We start from the raw sequence: 8769 nt of genomic DNA on the forward strand, positions 1-8769 counted from the left end.
GTAATCTTCTTTGGGGGTGAAGTTAGAAACAGCGACGGTTTGATCTTGGTGCTGGAGTTTGGGATTTATTCTAAAGCTGAAACAGTTCGATTTATACTTTAGTCGATAAACAGCAAATTAACTGACGACAAACAATTGATGATGGTTTACTAATAATTGAAGTGATTTATTAAGAAATAATGCTATACCTAGTTACATCTTCTGTAATGTAAGTATGCTTTTCTCTAATTTTATATCCTTGCACTTTGAATTTCTTTGCACATCTTTGGATTGTTGGTCAGATAAAACAATCAATGTGAAGACAGCACCTTAGTGTAACACAGATGAAATGATCTAGGTTTAAAAATAGGAAAAGCCTATAAAAATCTGAATGAGAGTGATTTTATTCTTGAAATGCAACTTGAGAGATTATCTAAGGATTTTTAAGGGTTAAAATTCAGTTACCAGGGCAAAATAGACCGACAGGTTAGTTTGGCCAATCAGCTGACAGCAGGTAGGCCCGCCCACCTCCTCCCGCGTCTCTGGGAGCGAGCGAAAGTTTGTTTTTCCCGCTGCTGTGTGTGTGGAGAGACAGAAGTGCTACGCTGCTGTAGAGGATGAAAACTGTGAAAAACGGAGAAACCTGGAGAAAATACAGCTAAAAACGAACTACACTGAGGCTAACTTCAACACTACAAACGTGGTAGCTAACTGCAGTAAGAATTTAGTTGTAAGTTCAGTGTTTAGATATAGCGCTTGAGAGACTACTAGCAGCGTCGGTAGCTTTGATGTTCGTAGGATTTCCCGCGACGCACAGTCTTTGCTGATTCAAGAGCGAGGTAATTCATTTAAAACTGCTTTTGTTCATTCTTTATCACCTTACTGTGAAAGCTAATTTATTTTGCACTGAGAGAAAGTATTGAAAGTTGCATACGGTCTCGTATGTTTCGGTTTTAGAAGACCTTGTGGCTTTACTGGGCGCCGCCATTTTGGGTGTATGTGTCCAGCCGCTCTGGTGAAATCGGTGAGAATGTTCATTTTCAACTTAAGATTTTCACTTACTATGTACCTTAAATTATTTATGTGCTACATTTTTAGTTGAACAAGTTATTTATGTTTATATGCTGAATATTGAGAGAGAGGCACAGAAAGTAAACGCCCACAGTATGTATATCATTGTGTATTGTGAATTTCATGTAGTGTATATTATTGCATGAGACTTAAGCAGTGAATATTTCTCTGACCCTGTCTGTTGATAGGTCAGGTATTTTTTTTTTTGTGTGTGCGTGTTTCTTCTTCCATTGTCTGGATTGGATCTGCAGATGAAAATTGAGGGCGAGCCGTCCCTCCTGAATGATTGTGGGAGCCATTCCCTCCTCAGGATCACTGGACCTGTCCCGCTACTACTGCACTTTGCGGTGTGGTAGGCCCCATTACAACACAAAACCCCTTCACACTCCTTCCCCCACACACATACATACACCAACCCTATGGAACTCTGACTTACCTTCGACACATCCATTTTTTGTTTGGACTGTGGACTCACTTAAACAAACTCACCTGTTCACACCTTGGGACTGAGAATTTGGAGCTGAGTAGTAGGAATCATTCCTGCAGTTAAGGGTTACTGTTGTACTATGTGGATTCTACTGGATTGTACTATTGAACTGGATCTGAACAAACTTGAATGTGGTGTTATTAACAGAAATTCAGGTTTAAAGGGTGCACCCGGGAATTTAATTATAGAACTACTTCAAAGAGTGAAATACTCACTTTAAATTTGGAAAGCAAGCATTTCATGCTGATGTCATAGCCTGATTGTGATATCAATAATCAATCAATAATTTTTGAAGTGTGGCTGTATGAGGTACTTATCCATAGTCAGTGTATTACCTGCAGTAGATGGTGGTCGCTCTCTCACAGCCTCACAACATTACTCCCACCCCAGATCTGGGGCACACAATGACTGAGTTCAGCACAGTTATACAACTTTACAGTTGATTACAAGTTAGATGGTGGTCGGCGTGTCCCCAGTTTGGGGACACAGAGCTGTACCGAAGCTAAGCAATGTACTGCTGTGGACAGGGTCAGCAGAAAAATGTATGTTAGCCACCTAAAAAAAGGCCCAATGGGGGAAAAAAAATCAATATCCGTTCAAGTGCTGCTTAATAATTTCAGTGCTTTGCCTTGCCATCAGACAGCCATTTCCTTTGAAAGTACATCTTCTCATCCGTAGAACTTCAGTATTCCTACGCATAAGCACAACTTGCGAACTGTATTTCACCGCAGGGGATCCGCTATTTATTTATTTTTTCCATCGGGCCTTCTTTTGTGGCTTAAATACATTTTGCTGTTCTTACCTTACCACTCTATGACCAGAGTTCTACTCTTATTGAGAAAAACTTTCATTGCTGCCACTTCATAAGTTTTTTTATTTTCATTGTGTATACTGACGCACTACAGGAACATAATTTCATACCCAGTGGAAGGCAAATAGCAGCCCATGGTCAAACCCGGCCAGATGACTAAATATTTTCTTCATTATATTTTCTTTTCATAATTTGCATCAAAATCTTTTCATAATCTTACACAAATGCAGTGTAGGGAACAATGCAAATAACAGGCTTGTGTAAATCCCAATAAATAGTATGACCTTCAGTCAAACACAAATCAGTAGCAGTCTAGCAGACATTGTGTTTGTTTTCAACGGCAACAATAACAGTAGTTTCATTTAAGCATAAATGGAACAGGTCACTTTTTATTGAGTGTGGATCTATGTAAACTTTGGAGAACAGTTAACAAAGTTGGCACGCTGTATAACTCGTAGTAAATAGGTGCATTCGAGATAGGCCTACTGGCTGACTTTCGCCGACTTGATAGATAGGGAAATAAAAACAGCACCCTCAACCTCAAGTCAGACACAATCTGCCTCTGGTAGACTGAGCGAGTTTACTGTGAGCTTAGAACAATGAACAGGCCTTGCTCCCACAAGGTCTATTGACGTTTTGCAGCGCAGGTGTTGTGCCGAATTCTGCATGCCTGCCGTGAAGTGCATACACCTCGCGGGAGGTAATGCTCTGTTATACTGAGAAAAGAGGTGGATGCAAATTTCGGCAGGTAGCCTACAATATCTGTTTTGCCGAATTATGCATTCACTTAATAAGGGCCTTTCAGGACACTTTGCTGCTCACATTGTTTGAACGCGGTTAACGTCACATGTTTTTGCTGAATCTCAAGAAATGGTAGCCTACTTTTACTAAGTGTAAGAATATGTTAACGATTCTTAACGTTGATAACATATATACTGATCATTTATCCCTATTGATGAACCCCACAAAGAATAGTATAGCATTTAAAAGCAGAACTTTAATGTATTTTCATGCAATTCTCGGCAGGCATACAAAATTCGGCATACCCCTCCCCCGCCACAGTTACGCTTTCAATCTGTGGGAAACACTGCATAAACTGCCGTAACTCTGTTAGCACTCACTAGCTAATGTCTGTCCTCATATATAACCCTAAAACAACACATTTTATAAATTTGTCTGCTGCATAGCTTGAGTGTAGCACCATGCTGCTGTTTATCAGGTATTATATTCCTTGCAGTGATTGAAAGTATCTTGTTGGGCCCACGGCCACACAGGAGAGTGATGCGGATGGATCCAACATTCATTGCTGCCATTGTGGGGATCAGACAACTTTTGTTTCAGTGACAATGGACACGCTGACCTCCATTTACTGCATGTAATACGTTGACTAGGGCAATAACAATACATATCCAGATATTTAAAAAAATCTGTAAATTCAATGAAATATATTTCTCTTCGTTATAAAGGTGACCTATAACACCATGTCAAATACCATGATATAGAGTGGGGCACAGCAAGGAATGTAACTAATGTTAGCTAAGTTGTGGGTTAGCAAACTTTTGCTACTTGCTGCTGCAAAGCTAACATGCAGAGAGGACGAGACAGTCCCAGAGCAGCACAGCAGCTCCAGACAAGCATTACTCACAACTCTCCTGCTGCTATAGTTAACATCACAACAACAGCAGTCGTTGGTGAACTAGAAAGGAAGCTGAATATCCGTGGGCAAGTCATTAAAAGTTACCTGACATACAAATCGTGGCTGGATGGCAAGTGTGGAAGAACAGACCGCAGTGAAGTTAGATTAAAGTTGGATATTAGTTTTACTAACTTCACAGTGATGCTAAGCGTCATCCCTTCACGAAAATACTGCGGTAAAGTGTGGAATTTGCGGCACAGCGAAATAAACAACTGTGCATAATAGTGAACGATAGACGTTTTTCTATTGGCAAACGATATCTGTTGACATATCGTACAGCACTAACATTGACTATGGATAAATACCTCATATAGCCCCACTTCAAAAATCCCCAACTATCCCTTCAAGGTTGAATTTGTACATGAAAGCTAATTTCAGGGGGTGTGTAACAGTAAAAACACAGGTATATCTTCTTCAGTCCAACTTGTTCCACTTTAATAACCACCACAAAACATGGGGAACAAACAACAACAACCCTAACGCCTTCACTCAGTAGGTCATTCCTATCAAAGCCACACACACACAGCAAATGATGAATCCAGGAAATAATCAGTTTAATTTAAAACAATCTTTAGTTGCAGCTACCATCTAACTTCCCATTAGCAACAGTAAAAATGACTGATCTGTTTCTGATCTGTCAACACAAGCAGCATGAAGCCTGCTGCTTCCCACACCGACAACATCACAACATATTATGAAGTGCGGTCTCCATAGACTGCTTCTCAGCGATAATTTAGGAGATCATCTCATTGCAGCGGCTTCAGATCTGAGTGCCTGCAGAGTCACAGCATGCAGCTTTTTATTCCCCTTTGAAGAGCGTCAGATCATTCATCATAATGAAACAGGAGCTGGTCTCCTCCTGCCAGTCATGGCAGCCGATCCAGTCGGAAGGAAAGACTCTTAGAGGTGACCGCTGCTAATGGCTCAGGGCCATCGTTTAAACATCACCCCTAAACAACAAAAGCATCAATTTTCATGAAGCCCCTCCAATTCTCTTAAACCCCTCAACAGTAAATAATTGAGCCTTGTACTTAGCGGGTCTTATCTCTGCAGGGTGTCACTCTCATGAAGAGGCTGTTTGCCCTCATACTCTTATAAACACCAATGGATAGGCTGCACACACGCACAAACCCACACATGTACACACTCCCTCCTTCCTCCACCCCTTGCTCTATTAATTTCTCCCTCTATTTCTGTCATTCCTGCACACACACACACACAGAACGCCCCAGGGGGTCTGCCTCTTCCCTGCTTTCATTAAATCATCAACTGTGGGCCAATGGGGGCTCTTCGTCATCATTAATCCAGATTAAACACAAATCCCCAGTTCTGACTCACACCCACAGACTGTTATTTAATGTTGCATCTTGTTACTCAACATAAGTCATCATCAACGCCCATTTTGTCAGCCTGTTATTGGGACATCTTTTTTAGAAATACATTTTTTTTCCCCCAAGAACTCAAGGTTTTGAAAGTCTGTCCTTTCAACCATTTGCTCATAAGTTGATCTCTGCTATATGACATTTGAAGCAGTCTCTGCAAACCCACCTAACCAGACTATCTCCCCACATTTTCCTCCTCCATGTTCGTCTCCATGCCAGAAGAGAATTTTTTTTTTTTTAAAGGAATGAACAGTGTGGGAGACAGCGGTGCCTGGAAGGATCCTGGTAGGATTGGAGTTTGATAATGGACAGATAGAGAGACCTTGCCACTCCCCTTTGTGGCCGTGGACCAACAAGACACTTCCAATCATTGCAAGGAATATAATACCTATGATTAAATCTAAACCCCAGAACTCAACCTGATATATAGCAGCAGGGTATGACACTGAAGCTATGCAGCAGACAATTATTAACTTTAAGGTCAAGGTAGAATTGCTTGTCATTCACTCCATATATACCATACTACAGTACAGATAGTACAGTTCTCCACGGGCCCGCAAATCAGTGGGAGGACCAGGAGTTTTACAGGCACTGTGAAGTATTTTATTTTGGGGGTATTTTATTTATTTAAGAATTAAACTAATTTAGAAAACTTGTTGATTTAGGACAGTATCTAAGGAAGGATGTTCCAGCAGCTTATGTGATCGTAAAACCCATTGGCAAAATATTGCTCACATAAATGTATGCTTTGTGCTGCACTACAAGACTTAAAATACAATTGATAGGTTATCTACACTCAATAAAGAGTGACACGTTCCATCTATGGTTAAATTAAACTACTGTTATTGTTGCCTTTGAAAACAAAAACCACGTTATTATACTGCTACCTATTTGTGTTTGAGACACACATTGCTGATTATACTTACAAGGTCGTGTTAATTGAGATTTAAACAAGCATTTGTGTATGTAACTTAGGCTATACAAAAAACAACTGCATGAAAGCATCATAACTCACTGTGCCATAAACAAAAACAACAGAAAAAAGAACTCAGCCTCTTTAAATTAGTAATCCACAATTAATACTAAAGGAAACTGCACAAGCCAAATTATAAGCCAACAGAAGAGCAGAAATTAGCAGCCATGAGAAACCAGCATCAGCCTCATGCAGCAGCTGTGATATCTAACAAAACTCAAGTAATGCATGGTTGCACTATGGAGGTTAGGACCAGCTGCTAGTTCTTACCTTTGAGATGTGGAACAGGTAGTGATCCACAGTGGTCCAGAGCTGGCAGGGAAGCTCCACTTTGAAATGGCAGCAGCAGCAGCAACAATGCAGCAAACACAAATATCTGCACAACGTGGCCCTGAAGCTATATTAAAATGTTAGCATGCTAGCTTCTTTCTTACGAGCTACATCAGCAGCAGGTGCTTTCAGATGCGTTGCAGCAGTTAGCAGACTAGCAGTTTAAACACCTGCTTTGAGATCAAAGGGTGCATTGGTTTTATGTCACAGCAGGTACAGTGTGTCACGTATATCCGTACAGTTCAAGTTATCCAGTTTAGGTTTCAACAAGTATTTGAAACTATAACTATTAATTATAGCTCTTAAATAAATGTGGTACACATACAAAAGTGAAGTAGAAGTATAATGTAATATAAGGAAAGTACTTATACTTAAGTACAGTACCTGAGTGGATATACTACTTCTACTCCACTACAATTAAGAGGCAAAATATTGTAATTATTACTCCACTACATTTATTTGATAACTAGTTATTAGTTACTTTTCAGATTAATATTACAGAATATGATCAACAAAATATAAAGTAAAATAAAGTAGTCCACCTTCACCAGCTGTAACACTGAAGTGATGTATCCATTAATGCATCAACATGTACATAATAATATATATCTGAAATGGGTCATTCTGCCCCCCGCCGTCCCCCAGACATCTTCTCCTTACACACAGTCTCAAGGGAAGGAGACTCTAATCATGGCCCCCATTCTGTCTGGTATCACAACTGCATCCTAACCCTGGGATGTGTGGCCCACAACATCCAAAGTCTTCCTCATCATGCATGCTGGAACATCAGTTCTGAATCATTGAATCTCCTCAGAGCGAGAGATGGGAAATCAAAAAGGTGTCTGGTGGTGAGCCCCACCAGACATATCAGGTACCACATATCAAGACTGAGTCCTTATTGCGGTGGCTTGGATCCGTATCTGACCCCAGGCTCCCTCTCTTCCTCCCTGCTTTTGCTGTCGCTATCCAAATAAAGCAAAATGCTAACAAAGGTGTCTGGGTCAACACGGTCCTTACACAACAACAGATGATGAAAGTCACTGGATGAATAAATAGAGATTAGCATCTGTGGTAGCACTTTGAAGGTGAATTCACAAAGAGCTGTCTTTCGGAGTTTATTGAAATATTCATATAGTCACACATTTGCAAATAAAGTTCAGATGAAGGTATTTATATATGTTCTCATCCTTGGCAGGTGTCCTTGACAGTTGTTGACGACATCAGCTGGAAAGCCAAATGCTGAATTGCACGACTTTGCTATTGACAACATTTGCGGGGAAGCCTAAGGCTGAATTCTGCAGGAAGCTGAGAAAAGACTGTCTTGGGCAGAATTTCTGTCTAATATAATACAGTATAAAGTCAATGAGACTTTAACCTGCCACTACACATTATGACCAGAAGCCAAGCCATGTTAAAGCAAAGTCAACGTTTTGTTTTTTAAGGACAGAATTTCACTGATCTTACGGCTGTTAATAATTAATAATTAATAATAATAAAAACTCTTACCAACATTGTGACTCAGCTCTTTGATTCCCAGTGACCCAGACCCATTGGGTTTATTCATTTTCTCTGCCCTCTAGTCCAGGGCCAAATGCATGGTTTATTATTCATAAAGGTGGAAGACTGAATCCGAGTTTTAAAGTTTCAAGTGTTACCTGGCTAAATAATGAACGGGTGGCCTGATTTTAAAAGCACCACAGAGAAAATATTCTACTCTTCTTTAGCTTTTTATTTAAATTCACCTTTCCCTGCTCCTAAGCCCTGCAGCTGACCCACCTACAATATGCACGACCCCCACCCCATTTATTTCATCACCTATCTTTTACTTTCTCTTGCCCCCACCTTTCAGTTCATCCTCTTATCGTTTATCTCCACCCCCTTCAATTTCCTCCTGTGTGCTCCTCCTTTCCGCCTTTCCATCACTATCGCCTCCGTTTTTTGTTTCTGTGATGGACCATTGTGCTTGGTAACAGTCGCCTCGAGTCAAAACAACACATGCAAAATATCTCGGCTGCAGTCTGATGAGCACTGATAGTCACA

At 40.5% G+C, this 8769-nt stretch overlaps 1 long non-coding RNA gene across 2 annotated transcripts; it reads left to right on the forward strand.

The window, feature by feature from the left end:
* The first annotated feature begins 522 nt into the window (after window positions 1–522).
* On the forward strand, window positions 523–8229 carry LOC123956983. 2 transcript variants are annotated; one of them, XR_006821686.1, is made up of 4 exons: window positions 523–818; window positions 937–1003; window positions 1239–1397; window positions 7925–8229. It is a non-coding gene; the product is annotated as an uncharacterized LOC123956983 (long non-coding RNA). The 2 variants fall into 2 exon arrangements; XR_006821687.1 differs by lacking the exon at window positions 7925–8229 and having other exon boundaries at window positions 1239–3921.
* The last annotated feature ends 540 nt before the right edge of the window (window positions 8230–8769 follow it).

The sequence above is a fragment of the Micropterus dolomieu genome, linkage group LG18 (genome assembly GCF_021292245.1).
Source record: "Micropterus dolomieu isolate WLL.071019.BEF.003 ecotype Adirondacks linkage group LG18, ASM2129224v1, whole genome shotgun sequence".
Lineage (NCBI taxonomy): Eukaryota > Metazoa > Chordata > Actinopteri > Centrarchiformes > Centrarchidae > Micropterus > Micropterus dolomieu.